This window comes from Carcharhinus amblyrhynchos, chromosome 7 (genome assembly GCF_965287045.1).
Source record: "Carcharhinus amblyrhynchos chromosome 7, sCarAmb.v2.hapA, whole genome shotgun sequence".
In the NCBI taxonomy this organism is placed as follows: domain Eukaryota; kingdom Metazoa; phylum Chordata; class Chondrichthyes; order Carcharhiniformes; family Carcharhinidae; genus Carcharhinus; species Carcharhinus amblyrhynchos.
Window position 1 is genome coordinate 19,520,452 of NC_137330.1, and position 20,598 is coordinate 19,541,049.

Consider the following 20,598-nt stretch of genomic DNA (forward strand, 5'->3'; position numbering starts at 1 on the left):
GCACCATAGCACTAAATAAAGAACAGCCAATGAATTAATATTCTGTTTAAATCAATTGTTTATCTAAAGCTATTCCATTCTCCAAGGAAAGGAATCAAACATTATCATCCCAGGTCAGATCGCAAGGGATAAATAAAAGGATGTTGCACCTTCAAAATCATGTCCCATTAGGTTCAGAATTGTGCAAGTCAACTTGTTACCTAATATAAGTAATTTTTTAAATAAGAATAACCTGCAGAGTGCAGTAGTCTAAGCATGGAAACAGCAGGGGGTTCATCTGCAGATCAACATTTATATCAGTCCATTTCCTCAATAGGAGCACAGTATAAATATTCAATATTGTCACCAAGACAATAAAACAGCTACCACACATGGTTTGCCCATGGTTTGTTGAGATAGTGGGTTGTAGCATAATTTCAATTTACCAGCAATAATAAAATATTAATTAGCAAATAAGTGTTACTCATAAAATTTGATCTTTATGTTTTCTATTTGCAAAAAAGAAACAAGGATATTAAAAGTGAAACTTGAAAGGACAGCATTTATTCAGACACAACACTAAAATGATCAATTATAAAGTTGAGCTATAAATTGGAACTCAGCCTTTAAAAAAAGCAGTTCCTACTTTTGTTTGAAATAAACCTGGTGACAACAAGATTATATTTCAAGGAACCTGTCAAATCCAGTCTATATGCTATTTGAATTACATCATGGGTTTTCAGTCACTTTGCTTGGTTAACTAACTTGTTAAAACCTAAAAAGCATTCTCTGTGCCAAATTTGAAACTTTGCAACACTAACAGCAGCACAGTGGTCATCAAACATAGCCAGCGAATCTGAAACCAAACCTTCCCCAAGAGGAATTTCAGTGACTCACAGATCATTCTCTTCTGCCCCCTTCATTAATGTTAAGAACAAAATATTAATAGAGGTGAAAATGGACTGAGTTGATGGAGGGATGTGTGAACCTGATGATGTTCTGTTATTAATTTTGAATTTATATGGCTATCGGAAAAATCTCAGCATATAAACTAACCATTGTAATACTGTTCCTTCGCCCACACACTCTAAATGGGAGACCTCAATGATTCTAAGGAGAAGTATTAGCACAAACAATTGGCATAAACTGTTGTTTACAGACCTCAATACTGTTGCATTGTAATACTTTACAAAACAAATATATATGGAGCCCAAAAGGAGGCTCATCAGCCTATTGTGTCTGTGTTGGTGATTAGATCCTGTTATTTCCCCCAGAAGTCCAGAAACTACTTTTATTTTCAATTATCTTGTTACAATATAATAAATTATTGCACATTTCCTTTTGAAAGTTGCACTTAAGCAAAGTATTTTAAGTTATAACAACAGTAAAATGAATTCTCCACATATACATTTCTTCACAACACTATCAACTCAGAATAAATCTGTACCAGAAATTCAGAAAAGGCTCGCAGATCCAAATAAGCCATACAATTCAAATGATGATACACTGAGATTTTGTTCTGATTCAATGAACAGTGGTATCAACTTTAGGCAATGTCTTTGTCATTCACATTGCTTTAGACAAGTTTAAGAATAAGTGTTTCCCCAGCAGGTTAAAATTTTTACCTTCATTACTTTAAGAAACAAGATGACACGAATTAGTGGCTGCATTTGACCACTTTCACTCATGAACTTACTAAACTTGAAAAGAACAATTTAACGTATGTTCTTAAATCTCTCCATGTATTTGGAATCCCTTCTTTGACAGTCATTGATCTCACAAGATTTTCAATGATCACTGCAGGTGTAAACTTCATGCCAGTCGATGCAGTGTAATGCTGACCTACGTGAATCTTTGAGAGCAGTGCTTACCACACAAAGTTCCACCTGAGATCTATCAGCCTGGGTAGACTCAAAGGTGAAATTTCCAGTTCTACACCAGCTCTTAAAAAGGAAGGGAGATATTTTACTTTGCACTCACATAATTTGGGAAAGTTTTTCCTTATTCTGAACTCTTACAGAATTAAGAAAAGAATGAAGTCATTCAGCCCATTGTACCTATGTCAACCCTTTGAATGTAATCTCTAATTTTGTACTCTGGCTTTTCCTCCATAACCCGATAAATTAGATCTCTTCAAGTAGATGTCCAATGGCCTTTTAAAAATTACTGTGAAATCTGGTTTCTCTAGCCTTATAGATTGTGCATGCCAGGCCTTAATAACTCTTTTGAATTGATGTTCATCTTCCAACATTCTTTGCATGTCATGTGCCTCTTTCTTCTTCTTGACCAGGGCCTCAATATCCCGGATCATCCAGGGTTCCCTGCTTTTACCAGCCTTGCCCTTCACTCAAAGATGAATGTGCATCAGTATTCACAAAGGAAAGCGACGTGTTCACTGGGAGTGTCTCAGAGGGAGGTGTTGACCCATTAGAGAGAATCTCCATTACAAGGGAGGAAGTGTTAAGTTTTTTAGGGAACATTAAAACTGACAAATTCCCAGGGCCTGATGGCATCTATCCTAGACTGCTCAGGGAGACAAGAGATGAAATTGCTGGGCCTCTGATGGAAATCTTTGTCTCTTCACTGGACACAGGTGAGGTCCCTGAGGATTGGAGGATAGCAAATGTGTTACCGTTATTTAAGAAGGGTAGCAGGGATAACCTGGGTAATTATAGGCCAGTGAGCTTGATGTCCGTGGTCGGGAGGTTGTTGGAGAGGATTCTTAGAGATAGGATGTATGCGCATTTAGAACAGAACAATCTCATTAGTGACAGACAGCATGGTTTCGTAAGAGGGAGGTCGTGCCTTACAAATTTGGTGGAGTTTTTTGAGGAGGTGACAAAAACGGTTGACGAAGGTAGGGCCATGGATGTCGTCTATATGGATTTCAGTAAAGCGTTTGACAAAGTCCCTCATGGCAGATTGGTTAAGAAGGTTAAGGCTCATGGGATACAATGAGAGGTGGCTAGATGGATAGAGAACTGGCTTGGCTACAGCAGACAGAGGATAACAGTCGAAGGGTCTTTTTCCGGCTGGAGGTCTGTGATCAGTGGTGCTTCTTCTTCTTGACCAGGGCCTCAATATCCCGGGTCATCCAGGGTTTCCTGCTTCTACCAGCCTTGCCCTTCACTCAAAGGGTACTCTAGTTAACACACTTTTGAAAGCTTCCCACTTACCAGATGTCCCTTTGCCTTCCCACAGACTCCCCCAATTAACTTTTGAAAGTTCCTGCCTGATATCATCAAAATTGACCTTGCCCCAATTTAGAATTTTAACTTTTGGGCAAGACCTATCATTCATCATAGCTATCTTAAAACTAATGGAATTATGGAAATTGATCCCAAAGTGATCCCTCACTAACACTTCTGTCACCTGCCCTTCCTTATTTCCCAAGAGGAGGTCCATCCACATTGTCGGACCATCCACGTAGTGAATGAGAAATTCCTCCTAACCCTAACCCTCAACAAATTTCTCCCTATCCAATCCTCTAATACTATAGCTGTCCCAATCAATGTTGGGAAAGTTAAAATCCCTGATTATGACCACTCTATATTTCTTGGAGCTTTCTGTAATCTTATATATTTGCTCCTCAATTCCCTGCTGACTATTTGGGCCAATAGTACAACCCTATCAAAGTGATTTCCCTTTTCTTATTCTCAGTTCTATCCATATAGACTCAGTAGGCGAACACTCAGATATATACCTTCTCAGTACTGCTCAGATTGAGTTGGTTAGGATTATATTCACTGGAGATTAGAAGAATGAGAGGGGAATTGCATAGAAACCTATAAAATTCCAACACAACTAGACAGAGTAAATGACGGAAGGATGTTCTTGATCATAGAATCCTTAAAATTCAGAAAGAGGCCATTCAGCCCATCAAGTCTGCACTGATAACAACCCCCCCAGGTCCTATCCTCGTAACTCCGTTTATTTACCCTACTAATCCCCGTGACACTAAGTGACAATTTAGTATGGTCAATCCACCTAACCCGCATACCTCTGGAGTGTGGGAGGAAACTGGAACATCTAGAGGAAATCCACACAGATATGGGGAAGACGTGCAAACTCCACACACACCTGAGGCTGGAAGTGAACCTGGGTCCCTGGCACTGCGAGGTAATTGTGCTAACCATTGTGCAACCGTGCTGTCAAAAAAGTTGGGTCACAGACTGAGGATATGGGATAAATCTTCTCAGACTGATATGGGGAGAAATCTCTTCAGCCAGAGTAGTCGGCTTTGGAATTTGCTACCACAGAAAGCAATTGAGGCAAAACATTGTACGTTGTCAAGAAGGAGTTATGTATAGCTCTTGGGGCGAAGGAGGGTCAAAGGCTATGGAAGGGAAAGTGGAATCATGATATTGAGTTGGATGATCAGTTATGATCATAATGAATGGTAGAATAGGCTCATTTTCTATGTTTTGGGTGGAGCAATGTATTCTAATTTCCTCCATAGTTATTTCAACAATTATGATAAACTTGTGACCTCTGAATTCTGATACACGTATAAGACAGTCTCTTTTCACTGACTTTATGACAACCCCCCAATTTTCAGCATCTCATTTAAATTTCCTCTTCTCTATTCGAAGGAAAACAATTTAACTTCTCCACTCAAACCTAGCTTCATCCTGGTTAAACCTCCACTCTACCCTTTTGAAAAACCCTCCTAAATGGGGTGCCCAGAATTGTACACAACACCCTAATTTGTAGAGCTTAGCCTGATTTTTCTTGACTTAGCATTCCATGCCATATACTTCCTTAATGTCAAATGCAACTTAGTCTGGCACCTTCAAAAGTTTATGAATAGGCAACCCCAAGTTTCCTCAACATAAGACAGACCCAATGTTGAATGGGAGACTGCTTTGTGGAAGACACTGTCCAGTCTGCAAGCATGATCCCAAGCCCCAGTTGCCTGCCATCTTAATTCTCCATCTTGCTCATAATCTGAGCTTTCTTTCCTTCATCTATTTCATTTTCTGCACATAGTGGTGCACCAGGCAGACTTTCATCTGGAACAGGCCTGTTGCCAGAGGCTTATATGTCACTCCACATCAAAAATGGCTGACCAGAAGTCTCTCCTGCATTGTGAATGCACCTTCCTTGGCCATTAAGCCCTGGGGTGGCACTCAAATTCTCTGGCTACTGTGCTCTCTGGTCATTGATCCCTCCACCAAGGGGAAATGCTTATTCCTGTCTACAATTTTATACATCTCAATCACTTCCCCCCTCATTCCTCTCTGTGCCAAGGAAAATAACCCAGTTGATCCAATTTCTCTTGATAACTAAAACTCCCAGCCCAAGCGATATCCTGATAAATCTCCTCTGCACTCTTTCCAATGCTATCACATCCCTCATGTAATGTGGATTCGAAAACTGCACACAATGCTAGTTGTGGTCTAACCAAAATTCTATACAGTTCTAATAAAACCTTGCTGCTCTTAAATTCAATGCCTCATCTAATAAAGGCCAGAATACCTAATGTCTTCTTATAGCCACTTTATCCACCTGTCCTACTACCTTAAGGGACCGATGTACAGGCACACCAAGGTCTCTCTGACTTTCGGTGCTTCGCAGGGACCTGCCATTCATCACACATTCCCTTACTTTGTTTGTCCTGCCCAAGAGCATTATCTCACACTTAACTGGATTGAATTCCATTTTCTACTGATCAGCCCATCTGACTAGCCCGCTTAGATCCTCCAGTAATCTGAGGCGATCTTCCTCACTATTTACGATATATATGTGCCTTTAAGAGAGTGGGTCAGATGACTCGGGGCACAAACTCCACCCTGGGTGGAACTTGCTAGGTCAGACGTGTACTGACTGTGCTACTGTTGCAACAATGAATAAACTGTACCTGTTTGATTTGCAGCTACTTAAATCATGATTTCTTTGAAGCCCATAGTTAGACCTCAAAAATAATAACTGGCGCCAAGGCTGAGTCACGGCCCATGGACTGCACGTCACCGCCAGTTTTTTGGAAGAAGGGAGAAAGATCAGACATTGCCCAGGCTTTGAAAATGGAGGGAAGTGGTTGCGAGGTGTCCTGAGATACATTCAATGCAGTGAGAAACCTACTTGCCAAGAAATGGGCCAAAGGCAGTGGGGTCGTGAGACGACTCAGGCTACGGTCATGGCCAGAATAAGTCAGTTCTAAACTAGGAGCACTGAGATTGTCATGGGGAAGCAGTCATGAAGGGACTCGGACTGCATTCGACGGGAAGTGTAGTGACAGCACAGTCAGTGAGGGAATGACTGAAGCAAAACCATGAAATGAGGGGATTCGGGCTACGAGCAGTGACTAAAATGTAAGTGGCAAGAAAAGTTCCCACTGGCGGGAACAGAGAATGGCAGGCCAATTTGGACCAATGTGACCATTCAATGAAGAATCAGAGAACTGGACGTTATATCCAGAGCATCTTCATTCATATTCAAAAGCCACTAAGGTTTCCATGGAAGCCTTAGCGCCAGTTATTATTTCTGAGGTCTAATTAGGGGCTTCAAAGAAATCATGACGTAAGTAGGTGTATTTCAAACAGGTACAGTTTATTCACTGTCGCAACAGCAGCACAGTCAGTACAAGTCTGGCCTAGCAAGTTCCATCCAGGGCGGAGTTTGTGCCCTGACCCACTCTCTTAAAGGCACGTATGCCCAACTATATACATCATAGTGAGGAAGATAGCCTCAGAGGATCCAAATGGGCTAGTCAGATGGGCTGATCAGTAGCAAATGGAATTCAATGTCTTCCTGAGCATCATAGGGAGTAAACTTTTTGCTGTGCTAAGAAGTCTGGTGCAGCCTAAAAGACTGTAGACAAAGTCCTTGTGAATTTGTGCGAGGTGTTAGGGAACCATTTTGCACCAAAGCCACGATTGATAGTGGAACGTTTCTGATTTTACAAAAGGGTACAGCTGGAATGAGGGTCCATTGCTCAATGCGGGGAAGATTTGCATCAGGCAATCAGTGTTTCCGGAAAGTGGACCTCAGCAAGACATTCTCCATGTTTGAGTGAAGGCGAGCGTCAGGCAGAGACCAGCACAGCAGTGACACTGATTGGCTGTTACGGGGAAGATTTGCATTGGCAGTCAGTGTTTCCAGAAAGTAGTTTGTGGATGAGCTGTTGTCGGGGGACATGATAGGCAAAAGCACACCAGGGAGTGGATTAAATTGCATCTATTTCAATGCAAAAGGGCTGACAGGTAAGTCTGATGAACTCATTGCTTGGATAGGTACGTGGGACTGAGATACTATAGCTGTAACTGAAACATGGCTAAGGGAGGGACAGAACTGGCAACTTAATGTTCCAGGGTACAGGTGTTTTAGGCAGGACAGAGGTGGAGGAAAGAGAGGGGAAGAGTTGCATTTTTGATTAAGGGGAGCGTCACAGCAGTAGTCAGAGATAAAATAACCAAGGGATCATCCAGCGAGGCTTTGCAAGTGGAACTAAGAAATAAGAAGGGGAGGTGACCTTGCTGGAGTTGTACAACAGGCCCCCAAATAGTCAACGGAAATTAGAAGAAATATGCAGGGAGACTTGCATAAGTCATAAGGCTATCATAGTAGAGGATTTTAATTTTCCTAACATAGACAGGGAATGCCATAGCGTTAAGGGCTTAGACGGGGTAGAATTTGTTAAGTGTGTACAGGAAAGTTTCTTCAGGCAGTATGTGGGGGTCCTACTCAGGAAAAGGCAAAACTTGACCTACTCTTGGGAAATAGGGCAGAGAAAGTGACTAAAGTGATGATGCGGGACAACTTTGGACCAGTGACCATAGTTATGTTAATTTTAAAATAGTTACGGAAAGGGACAAAACTGGTCCACAGGTGCAAGTTCTAAATTGGGGCAAGGCAAATTCTGGCAGAATTAGACAGGTGCTTGCAAGGTTGATTGGAGCAGCTTGTTTGAGGGCAAAGGGACCTCCAGCAAGTGGGAGACCTATAAAAGTGAAATAGTTAAAATTCAGAGTCTCTATGTTCCTGTTAGGGTGAAGGGTAAGCAAGACTGGCAGGAGTAGGGAACCGTGGATGAATAGAAAATAGAAAAACTACAGCACAATACAGGCCCTTTGGCCCACAAAGTTGTGCCGAACATGTCCCTACCATAGAGATTACTAGGCTTACCTATAACCCTCTATCTTACCAAGTTCCATGTACTTATCTAAAAGTCTCTATCGAATCCGCCTCCACCACTGTTGCCGGCAGCCCATTCCACGCACCCTACACGCTCTGAGTAAAAAACTTACCCTTGACATCTCCTCTGTACCTACTCCCCAGCACCTTAAACCTGTGTCCTCTTGTGGCAACCATTTTAGCCCTGGGAAAAAGCCTCTGACTATCCACTCGATCAATACCTCTCAACATCTTATACACTTCTGTCAGGTCACCCCTCATCCTTCGTCTCTCCAAGGAGAAAAGGCCGAGCTCCCTCAATCTATGTTCACATGGCATGCTCCCCGATCCAGGCAATATCCTTGTAAGTCTCCTCTGCATCTTTTCTATGGCTTCCACATCCTTCCTGTAATGAGATGACCAGAACTGAGCACAGTACTCCAAGTGGAGTCTGGCCAAGGTCCTATATAGCTGCAATATTATCTCTCAACTCCCAATCTCAATTCCTCGATTGATGAAGGTCAGTACACCATACGCCTTCTTAACCACAGCTTCAGCCTGTGCAGCTGCTTTGAGTGTCCTATGAACTCGGACCCCGAGGCCCTTCTGATCTTCCACATTGCCAAGAGACCTACCATTAATATTATATTCTGCCATCCTATTTGACCTGAACCACTTCACACTTATCTGGGTTGAACTCCATCTGCCACTTCTCTGCCCAGCCTTGCATCCTATCAATGTCTCGCTGCAACTTCTGACATCCTGCCACACTATCCACAACACCTCCAACCTTTGTGTCATCAGCAAACTTATCAACCCATCCCTCCACTTCCTCATCCAGGTCATTTATAAAATTCATAAAGAGCAAGGGTCCCAGAACAGATCCCTGGGGCACTCCACTGGTGACCGACCTCCATACAGAATATGACCCAACTATAACCACTCTGCCTTCTGTGGGCAAGCCAGTTCTGGATCCACAAAGCAATATCCACGTCCCCTCACTTTCTCGATAAGCCTTGCACGGGGCACCTTACCAAATGCCTTGCTGAAGTCAATGTGTTTAGTCACATTTTCAAAAAATTCAATCAGGCTCGTAAGGCATGATCTGCCTTTGACAAAGCCATGCTGACTATTCTTAATCATATTGTACCTCTCCAAATGTTCATAAATCCTGCCTCTCAGGATCTTCTCCATCAACTTACCAACCAATGAGGTTAGACTCACTGGTCTATAATTTCCAGGGCTATCTCTACTCCCTTTCTTGAATAAAGGAACAACATCCGCAATCCTCCAATCCTCCGAAACCTCTCCCGTCTCCATTGATGATGCAAAGAGGCTCAGAAATCTCCTTCCTTGCCTCCCAGAGTAGCCTGGGGTACATCCCATCCGGTCCCGGCGACTTATCTAACTTGATGCTTTTCAAAAGCTCCAACAATATCTCTTTCTTAATTGATATCTACATGCTCAAGCTTTTCAGTCCGCTGCAAGTCTGCACTACAACCACCAAGATCCTTTTCCATAGTGAATACTGAAGTGAAGTATTCATTAACTGCCTCTGCTATTTCTTTCGGTTCCATACAAATTTTCCCACCATCACACTTGATAGGTCCTATTCTTTCATGTCTTATCCTCTTGCTCTTCACATACTTGTAGAATGCCTTGGGGTTTTCCTTAATCCTGCCTGCCAAGGCCTTCTCATGACCTCTTCTGGCTCTCCTAATTTCCTTCTTAAGATGCTTCCTATTAGCTGTATACTCTTCTAGATCTCTAACATTACCTAGCTCTCTGACCTTTTGTAAGCTTTTTTTCTTGACCAGATTTATTACAGCCTTTGTACACCACAGTTCCTGTAACCATAACTTCCCTGTCTCATTGGAACATTGCTATGCAGAACTCCAGATAAATATTCCCTGAAAATTTGTCACATTTCTTCCGTACATTTCGCTGAGAAAATCTCTTTCCAATTTAAGCCTCCAATTTCCTGCCTGATAGCCTCATACTTCCCCTTACTCCAATTAAACACTTTTTTAAGTTGTCTGATTCTATCTCTCTCCAATGCTATTGTAAAGGAGATAGAATTATGATCACTATCTCCAAAATGCTCTCCCATTGAGAGATCTGACACCTGACCAGGTTCATTTCCCAATACCAAATCAAGTACAGCCTCTCTTCTTGTAGCCTTTTCCACAGACTGTGTCAAGAAACCCTCCTGAACATACCTAACAAACTCCTCCCCATCTAAACCTCTTACCCTAGGGAGATTCCAATCAATATTTGGGAAATTAAAATCTCCTATCATGACAACTCTTATTATTACACCTTTCCAGGATCTGCTTCCCAATCTGCTCCTTAACATCCCTGTTATGATTGGGCGGCCTATAGAAAACACGCAGTAAAGTTATTGACCCCTTCCTGTTCCTAAATTCTAACCCACAGAGACTCCGTAGACAATCCCTCCATGGCGTCCATCTTTTCTGCAGCTGTGACACTATCTCTGTTCAACAGTGCCACTCCCTCACCTCTTTTGCCTCCTTCCCTGTCCCTTCTGAAACATCTGAATCCCGGCACCTTAAGTATCCAGTCCTGTCCCTGAGTCATCCAAGTCTCTGTAATGGCCACCACATCACATTTCCAAGTCGTGATCCATGCTCTAAGCTCATCTACTTTGTTCACAACACTCCTTGCGTTAAAATAGACACATCTCAAATCTTCGGTCTGAGCGCTCCCCTTCTCTATTACCTGCCTATCCTCCCTCTCACACTATCGACAAGCTTTCTCTGTTTGTGAGCTAACCTCCTCTCTCCTAGTCACTTCAATTTGATTCCCAGCCCCCAATTTTTCTAGTTTAAACTCTCCCCAGCAGACTTCGCAAACTTCTCTGCCAGGATATTGGTCCCCCTTGGGATTCAAGTGCAACCTGTCCTTTTTGAACAGGTCACACCTGACAAAATATATTGAGGTTTTAGCCTGGAAAAAGGAGGCCTGGATCAGGTACAAGCAGCTGGAATCAAGGGATTCCTTGGAGGTACAGAGGGGATAAGGGGGTATACTCAAGAAGAGAATTAGGAGGGCAAAAAGGGGACATGAGATAGCTTTGGCTGAGAAGATGAAGGGGTTCTTTAAGTATATTAAAGGAAAGAGAGAGAGAGAGAGGACCCCTCAAGGACCAAAGTGGATACATATGTTTGGAACCATAGGAGATGGTTGAGGTTCTCAATGAATATTTTTCCTCTGTTTACCATTAAGAAGGACATGAAGACTTGGGAACCTGAAAAACTTAGTGGTGATATATTGGAGACAGTGCACATTGCAGTAGAGGAGGTGATGGATTTATTAAAATGTATGAAGGTGAATAATCTTCTGGCTCTGACCAGATATATCCAAGAACAGTGCATGAGGCTAGAGAAGAAATTGTGGGAGCCCTGGCTAAGATATTTGCATCATCATTAGCCACGGGTGAGGTACCAGAAGACTGGAAAGGGCAAATGTTGTGTCCTTATTTAATTAGGGACGTAAAGAAAAACCTGGGAATTATAGACCTAACATCTGTGGTGAGTAAGTTACTAGAGAGGATTCTGAAGGATAAGATATACAGCATTTGGAAAGACAGGGTTTGATTCGGATAGTCAGCATGGATTTGTGCATCGGAGATCATGTCTTACAAATTTGTTAGCGTTCTTTGATTAAGTGACCAGGAAGGTTAATGAGGGCAGAGCGGTAGATATAGTTTATATGGATTTCAGTAAGGCCTTTGATAAAGTTCCACATGGTAGGCTGCTCTGGAAGGTTAAATCACATGGAATCCAGGGAGAGCTGTCAAAATGAATATACAGTTGATTGATGGTAGGAGGCAGAGGATAATGGTGGAAGGGTGCTTGTTGGGCTGGAGGCCTGTTATGAGTTGTGTGCCTCAGGAATCAGTGCTGGGCTCATTGCTGTCTGTTATCTATAACAACGATTTGGATGAGAATGTATAAGGCATGATCAGTAAGTTTGCAGATGACACTAAAATAGGTGGTATTGTAGATAGTGGGCTAGGTTATCAAAAATTGCAGCAGGATCTTGGTCAGCTGGGAAGTGAACTGAGAAATGGCAAAGAGAGTTCAATTCAGATAAGTGTGGGGTGTTGCATTTTGGAAAGTCAAATCAAGGTCGGACTTTCATGATGAATGGTAGGTCCTTAGGGAGTTTTGTGGAACAGAGGGACCTTAGAGATCAGGTACACGGTTCTCTAAAGGTGGAGTGACAGACAGATAGAGCAGTGAAGAAGTCTTTTGGCATGCTAGCCTTCATCAGTCAGGGCACAGTATAGAAGTTGGGAAGTTATGTTGCAGTTGTTGGTGAAGCCACAGTTGGAGTATTGTGTTCAGTTTTGGTCACCTTGCTATAGGAAATATATTGTTAAACTGGAGAGGGTGCAGAAGAGATTAACTAGGATGTTGCCAGGACTCAAGGGACTGAGTTATGGGGAGAGATTGGACAGGCTAGGACTTTTTCTTTGGAGTGTATGAGATTGAGAGATGATCTTATACAGGTATATAAGATAATAAGAGGCATGGATAGCATGCACTCAGTTTTTTTCCCAGAATTGGGGAATTGAGAACTAGAGGGCATATGCTTAAGTTAAGAGGGGAAAGAATTAATGGGAACCTGAGGAACAACGTTTTTTACACAGACAGTGGTACAAAGAACAAAGAAAACTCCAGCACAGGAACAGGCCCTTCAGCCATCCAAGCCTGCCCAGCTTAACTAAAACTCCCGACCCTTCCTGGGACTATATCCTCTATTCCTATCCTATTCATGTATTTGTCAAGATGCCCCTTAAAAGTCACTACCGTATCCACTTCCACTACCTCCCCTGGCAATGAGTTCCAGGCACCCACTATTCTCTGTGTAAAAAATCTGTCTCGTAGATCTCCTTTAAACCTTCCCCCTCACACCTTAAACCTGTACCCCCTAGTAACTGACTTTTCCATCCTGGGGGAAAACTTCTGACTATCCATTCTGTCCATGCCTCTCATAATCTTGTAGACTTCTAACAGGTTGTCCTCAATCTCCGTCATTCCAGTGAAAACAAACCATGTTTCTCCAATTTCTCCTCATAGCTAATGCTCTCCATACCAGGCAACATCCTGGTAAATCTTTTCTGTACCCTCTCCAAAGCCTCCACATCCTTCTGGAAGTGTGGTGACCAGAATTGAACACTATCTTCCAAGTGCAGCCTAACTAAGGTTCCATAAAGCTGCAACAGGACTTGTCAATTTTTAAATTCAATACTCCGACCAATGAAGGCAAGCATGAAGCCTTCTTGATTACCTTCTCTACCTGCATTGCCACTTTCAGTGCCCTGCGTAAGAACATAAGGAATAGGAGCAGGAGTAGGCCATGTAGCCCCTCAAGCCTGCCCTGCCATTCAATAAGGTTATGGCTGATCTGATAGTGGTTCAGTTCCACTTACCCGCCTGCTCCCCATAACCCTTAGTTCCCTTATTGACCAGAAATCTATCTACCTGTGACTTAAACATATTTAACGAGGTAGCCTTCGCTGCTTCAATGGGCAGAGAATTCCAAAGATTCACTACCCTCTGAGAGAAGTTCCTCCTCAACTCTGTTCTAAATTAACTCCCCTTTATTTTGAGGCTGTGCCCTCTAGTTCTTGTTTCCTTTCTAAGTGGAAAAAATCTGCCTCTACCCCGTCTAGCCTGTTCATTATCTTATATGTCTCTAAAGATCTCCCCTCAGCCTTCTAAACTCCAACGAGTACTGGCCCAATCTACTCCTCATAAGCTAACCCCCTCATCTCCAGTATCAACCTGGTAAACCTCTGCACTCCCTCCAAGGCCAATATATCCTTTCGCAAAAAAGGGGACTGGAATTGCACACAGTACTCCAGTTGTGGCCTCACCAGTACCTTGTATAATTGCAGCAAGACCTTCCTGCTTTTATATTCTAACCCCCTTGCAATAAAGGCCAACATTCCATTTGCCTTCTTGATCACCTGCTGCACCTGCAAACTGAGTTTTTGTGATTCATGCGCAAGGACCCACAGGTCCCTCTGCATGTTGTAATTTTTCACCATTTAAATAATAGTCCATTTTACTATTATTCCTTCCAAAGTGGATAGCCTCACACTTGCCAACGTTATACTCCATCTGCCAGATCCTCGCCCACTCACTTAGCCTATCCAAACCTCTCTGCAGACTTTCCGCATCCTCCACGCAATCTGCTTTCCCACTCATCTTTGTGTACCTGTACACCCAGATCCCTTTGCTTATCAATACTCTTAAGGGTTCTGTCATTTTCTGTATATTTCCTATCTGTATTAGACCTTCCAATATGCATTACCTTACATTTGTCTGGATTAAACTCAATCTGCCATCTGTTCGCCCAAGTCTCCAACCGATCTATATCCTGCTGTATTCTCTGATGGTCCTCACTGCTATCCGCAAATCCACCAACCTTTCTGTCGCCCACAAACTCATTAATCAAACCAGTTATATTTTCCTCCAAATCATTTATATATTATAAATAGCAAAGGTCCCAGCACTGATCCCTGAGGAACATCATTTGTCACAGCCCTCCATTCATAAATGCACCCTTCCACTGCTACCCTCTGTCTTCTTTGATCGAGCCAGTTTTGTATCCACCTTGCCAGCTCACCTCTGATCCCATGCGACTTCACCTTTTGCACCAGTCTGCCACGATGGACCTTGTCAAAGGCCTCACTGAAGTCCATGTAGACAACATCCATTGCCTCACCCTTATTAATCATTTTCATCACTTCCTCGAAAAACTCAATCAAGATTGTGAGACACGACCTCCCCTTCACAAAACCATGTTGTCTCTCACTAACATGTCCACTTATTTCCAAGTGGGAATAAATCCTGAATCGAAGAATCCTTTCTAATAATTTCCCTACCACTGATGTAAGGCTCACCAGCCTGTAATTACCTGAATTATTCTTGCTACCCTTCTTAAACAAAGGAACAACATGGCTATTCTCCAATCCTCTGGGAACTCCCCTGTAGCCAGTGAGGGTACAAAGATTTCTCTCAAGGCCCCAGCAATTTCCTCCCTTGCCTCCCTCAGTATTCTGCAGTATATCCCATCAGGCCTTGGAGACTTGGCTACTTCAATGTTTCTCAAGAACCCCAATACTTCCTCTTTTATGATCTCAACATGACTCAAACTATCTACACATCTTTTCTCAGACTCATCATCCACCAAGTCCTTCTCTTTGGTGAATATTGACGTAAAGTACTTAGTTAATACCTCGCCCATTTCCTCTGGCTCCACACATAGATTCCCTCCCTTGTCCTTGAGTGGGCCAACCCTCTTCCTGGCTACCCTCTTGCTCTTTATATATGTATAAAAAGCCTTGGGATTTTCCTTAATCCTGTTGGCCAATGCTTTCTCATGATCCCTTTTAGCCCTCCTTACTCCTTGCTTAGGTTTCTTTCTACTTTCCTTGTATTCCACACTTGCTTCGTGTGTTCCCAGCCTCTTAGCTTTGACAAATGCTGCCCTTTTCTCTTTGACTAGGCTCACAATATCCTTTGTTATCTAATGTTCCCAAAACTTGCCATACTTAGCCTTCATCCTTATTGGAATGTGCTGGTCCTGAATTCCTGTCAACTTACACTTGAAAGATCTCACATGCCAGATATTGATTTACCCTCAAACATCTGTTCCCAATCTACATTCTTCAGTTCCTGCCTAATATTGTTGTAATTAGTCTTCCCCAGTTTAGCATCTTAACTTGATGACTGCACTTATCTTTATCCATCGGTAACTTAAAGCTTACTGAATTGTGGTCACTGTTCCTGAACTGCTCCCCTATGAAACATCGACCACCTGGCTGGTCTCATTCCCCAGGTCCCGTACAGCTCCTTCCCTAGTTGGACTATCTACACACTGTTTCAAGAAGCCCTCCTGGATGCTCCTTACAAACACTGCCCCATCCACGCCCCTAGCATTAAATGAGTCCCAGTCAATAAGGGAAGTTAAAATCTCCCACCACAACCCTGTTACTTTTACACCTTACCAAAATCTGCCTACATATCTGTTCCTCTATCTCCCGCTTTCAGTTGGATGGCCTATAGTAAACCCCCAACATTGTGACTATACTTTACCTATTCCTGAGCTTTACCCATATTGCCTCACTGTATGAGCCCTCCGAGATGTCCTCCTGGAATACAGCTATGATATTCTCCTTAACTAGTAGTGCAACTCCCCCGCCCCTCGTATGTATGTGGAATAAGCTGCTGGAGGAAGTGGTTGAAGCGGAGACATTGACAGCATTTAAAAGGCATTTAGATAAGACACATGGGTAGGGAAGATTTAGAGGGATATGAGCCAAATGGGGTTAACTTAGATGGGCATTTTGATTGGCATGGACTAGTTTGGGCCAAAGGGTTGTCTCTGTGCCATAAGTTCTATGATTCTATGAATTTGTGGCCTTTTAAAACAATTGGCTAAGCACTGTAAATTTGGTGGGTTTCTTCAAGATGCTCTATGGGACCATTTAGGTTGTGGCCTTTGTGACAAAGCTATCCAATGAAAACTTTCATAACAAAAAGGCTTTTAGACTTCAAAGTAGCCAAAGCTCAGCAGAACACAATGCCAACCGCAGAATGCTGCTGGTGTAGCAAGTCTGGTCATAAAAATTCAACATGCTGGACTTGTGAAGAAAAATGCCACGGATGTAAGCGGGTGAGGCACAGAAACATTGAAACTAGAAGCAGGAGTAGGCCATTCGAGGTGAGGTGACAGTGACAGCCCTTGACATCAAGGCCACATTTGACCGAATATGCCATCAAGGAGTCCTAGCAAAACAGGAATCAATGGAAATTAGGAGGCAAACACTTTGCTGGTTGAAGTCATATCTGGTACATAGGAAGATGGTTGTGGTTGTGGAAAGTCAGTCATCTCAGCTCCAGGACATCTCTGCAGGAGTCCCTCAGGGTAGTGTTCTAGGCCCAATAATCTTCAGCTGCTTCATCAATGACCTTGCCTCCATCATAAGGTTAGAAATGGGAATGTTTGCCAATGATTGCACAATGTTCAGCACCATTCGTGACTCCTCAGATACAAGCAGTCCCTGTTCAAATGCACCAGGATCTGAACAATATCCAGGCTTGGATTGACAAGTGGCAAGTAACGTTCGCACCACACAAATGCCAGGCAATAACCATCACCAATAATAGACACTCTAACCACTGCCCCTTAACTTTCAATGATATTACCATCACTGAATCCCCTAGTGTCAATATCATTGGGGTTAACATTGGTCAGAAATTCAATCGGACTAACCATGTTAACACAGTGGCTACAAGAGCGGGCCAGAGGCTAGAAATACTGTAGTGAGTAACTCACCTCCTGACTCCACAAAGCCTAATCTTTACTCAGAGGGTAGTAAGGGCATGGAACACCCTGCCTGCAGCAGTTGTGGGCTTGCCAACTTTAACAGCGTTCAAATAGTCATTGGATAGGCATATGGATAATATTGGAATAGTTTAGGTTAGAGGGTCATTAGATTGGTTCCACTGGTCGGTGCAACATCAAGGGCCGAAGGGCCTGTACTGCGCTGTAATGTTCTAAGTTCTATGTTCTAATCACCATCTATAAGGCAAATATCAGGAGTGTGATGACACTTGCTGATGACACCAAGATTGGGGGAAAGGCAAATTGTGCGGAGGGTGTGGAGAGTCTGCAGAAGGATCTAGATAGGCTGGGCGAATGGGCCAGGAAATGGCAAATGGAATTTAATGTTGGCAAGTGTGAGGTGGTCCACTTTGGTAGGAAGGACTATTACTTACGTGGCGAAAAACTGCAGCAGGCGACGGTGCAGAGGGACCTCGGGGTCCTTGTGCATGAGTCGCAAAAACCCAGCTTGCAGGTGCAGCAGGTGGTCAGGAAGGCGAATGGGATGCTGGCCTTCATAGCGAGGGGGATTGAATATAAAAGTAGTGAGATCTTGCTGCAGCTGTATAGGGCATTGGTGAGGCCGCAGCTGGAGTACTGTGTGCAGTTTTGGGCGCCGCACCTGCGCAAGGATATTTTGGCCCTGGAGGGAGTGCAGAGGAGGTTTACTAGGCTGATACCGGAGTTGAGGGGATTGAGCTATGAGGAGAGGCTGAATAAACTAGGCTTGTACTCGTTAGAGTTTAGAAGAATGAGGGGAGATCTCATTGAGACGTATAAGATGATGAATGGGATGGATAGGATAGAGGTGGAGAGACTCTTCCCGCTCAAAAAAGACAGTAGGACTAGGGGGCACAGCCTCAAGATAAAGGGGAGGCGGTTTAGAACGGAGTTGAGGAGGAACTTCTTCACTCAAAGGGTGGTGAATCTCTGGAATTCTCTGCCCGTTGAAGTGGTGGAGGCTGCCTCGCTAAATATTTTTAAGAAGCGGGTTGATGGGTTCTTGATAAGAGAGGGGATTAAGGGTTATGGGGAGAGGGTGGGAAAGTGGAACTGAGCCACGACAGATCAGCCATGATCTTATTGAATGGCGGGGCAGGCTCGAAGGGCTAGATGGCCTACTCCTGCTCCTATTTCTTATGTTCTTATGTGATGGAATACTCCCCACTTGCCTGGATGGGTGCAGCTCCAACAACACTCAAGAAGCTTGACACCAGCTAGGACAAAGCGGCACACGTGATTGGCACCACATCTACAAACATTCAATCCCTCCACCACTGCTGCTCAGTAGCAGCAGTGTGCTATCTACCTGATGCACAGAAGCAATTCACCAAAGATCCTTAGCCAGCACCTTCCAAACCCATGACCACTTTCGTCTCAAAGGGTAAGGGCAGCAGACAAATAGGAACACCTCCAAGTCACTCACCATCTTGACTTGAAATTACATCGCAGTTCCTTTGCAGTCGCTGGGTCAAAATCCTGGAATTCCCTCCCCAACGACATTATGGGTCAACCCACAGAACATGGACTGCAGCAATTCAAGAAGGAAGCTCATCACCACCTTCTCAAGGGCAACTCTGGATGGGCAATAAATGCCGGCCAACTTGTGACACCCACGAATAAAAAAAATTTGACTATTCAAGCCTACTCCGCTATTTATTTTGGTCATGGTTCATCATCAAATTCAATATCCTGATTCTGCCTCCCCGCTAAATCCCTTGTTTGCTTTAGCCCCATGAGCTACATCTAATTCCTTCTTGAAGTCACACAACCTTTTGGCCTCAACTAATTTATGTGGTAGTGAATTCCACACGTTCACCACTCTCTGGGTGAAGATATTTCTCCTCACCTCAGTTCTAAAAGGTTTACCCTAATCCTCAAATTATGACCCCCAGTATCCACCGTTCTCAATTAACAATCATTCAAATAATAATCTGTCTTCCTATTTTTGTTACCGAAGTGGATAACCTCACATTTATCAATATTATACTGCATCTGTCATCATATGCTCACTCACTCAGCCTGTCCAAATCATGCTGAAGCATCTCTGCATCCTCGTCACAGCTCACCTTCCCATCCAACTTTGTATGATTTGAAAATTTGGGGGTAATACATTGAGTTCCCTCTTCCAAATCATTAATATATAATGTGAGCAGTTGGGGTTCTAGCACATATCCTTGTGGTTCCCCATTAGTCACTGCCTGCCAATTGGAAAAAGACCCATTGATAGCAAGCCTTTGCTTCCTACCTGCTAACGAGCTTTTTATTCACTATTTCTTGAAATTGTAGGGTGTAACTTAAAAAGGAAAGAGGAGTCACAGAGTGACTAACTTGGAGACAAGACATGCTGCCAGCCAGGAAAGGGACAATGAGTCAGTCAAATCTGTGGAGTAAGCAGAAGAGCCTAACTCTATGGAATTTCACCTAAATATCTTCTCAGTCCAAGGAGAAACCGACCGGTTCAAGCTCCTTCTCAAGACAGAAGGGAAGACAATCAAAATGGAGATGGATAGGACACAGCAGTGTCACTGATTGCTGACTGAGTGTACAAAGATAAATTAAAAGCACTGTTGTTGAAGGCTGCCAAGATTACTCGATGTACCTAGACAGAACAAGTGGTGCCACTGAAAGGGTATGCACTGATGAAGGGACAGCTAAGGGATCAGTGCGCGGAATTACCATTGAACATGGTCAAGAGCAACTGCCCTGCTTTATTTGGATGTTCCTGGTTGCAGAAACTGAAACTAAATTGGGGTGCAGTGTATAGGCTGACATGATGTCCTACAGAAGTATAAGGACGTGTTCAAGGGAATCCTAGGAGAGATGAAAGAGATCAAAATTAAAATTCAGTTGAAGCCAGCGTCTCAGTCAAGGAATGTGAAGGTATACCCGGTAATGTATGCCATCTGGCTGAAAATGTAGTAAAAAGTCTGACAACACCAGGTTTTAGTCCAACCTATTTATTTGATAATATTCTCACTAGCTTTCGAGGGGACAGCCTCTTCGTCAGGTGAATGGAGAGTTCCAACTCTCCATTCACCTGACGAAGAGGCTGTCCCCTCGAAAGCTAGTGAGAATATTATC

At 43.3% G+C, this 20,598-nt stretch overlaps 1 protein-coding gene across 23 annotated transcripts in view; it reads right to left on the minus strand.

Annotated features, from left to right (window-relative positions):
* LOC145344815 (regulating synaptic membrane exocytosis protein 1-like) overlaps positions 1-20,598 on the minus strand; it is a 743,305-nt gene that overhangs the window by 209,458 nt on the left and 513,249 nt on the right. The window lies entirely within an intron of this gene.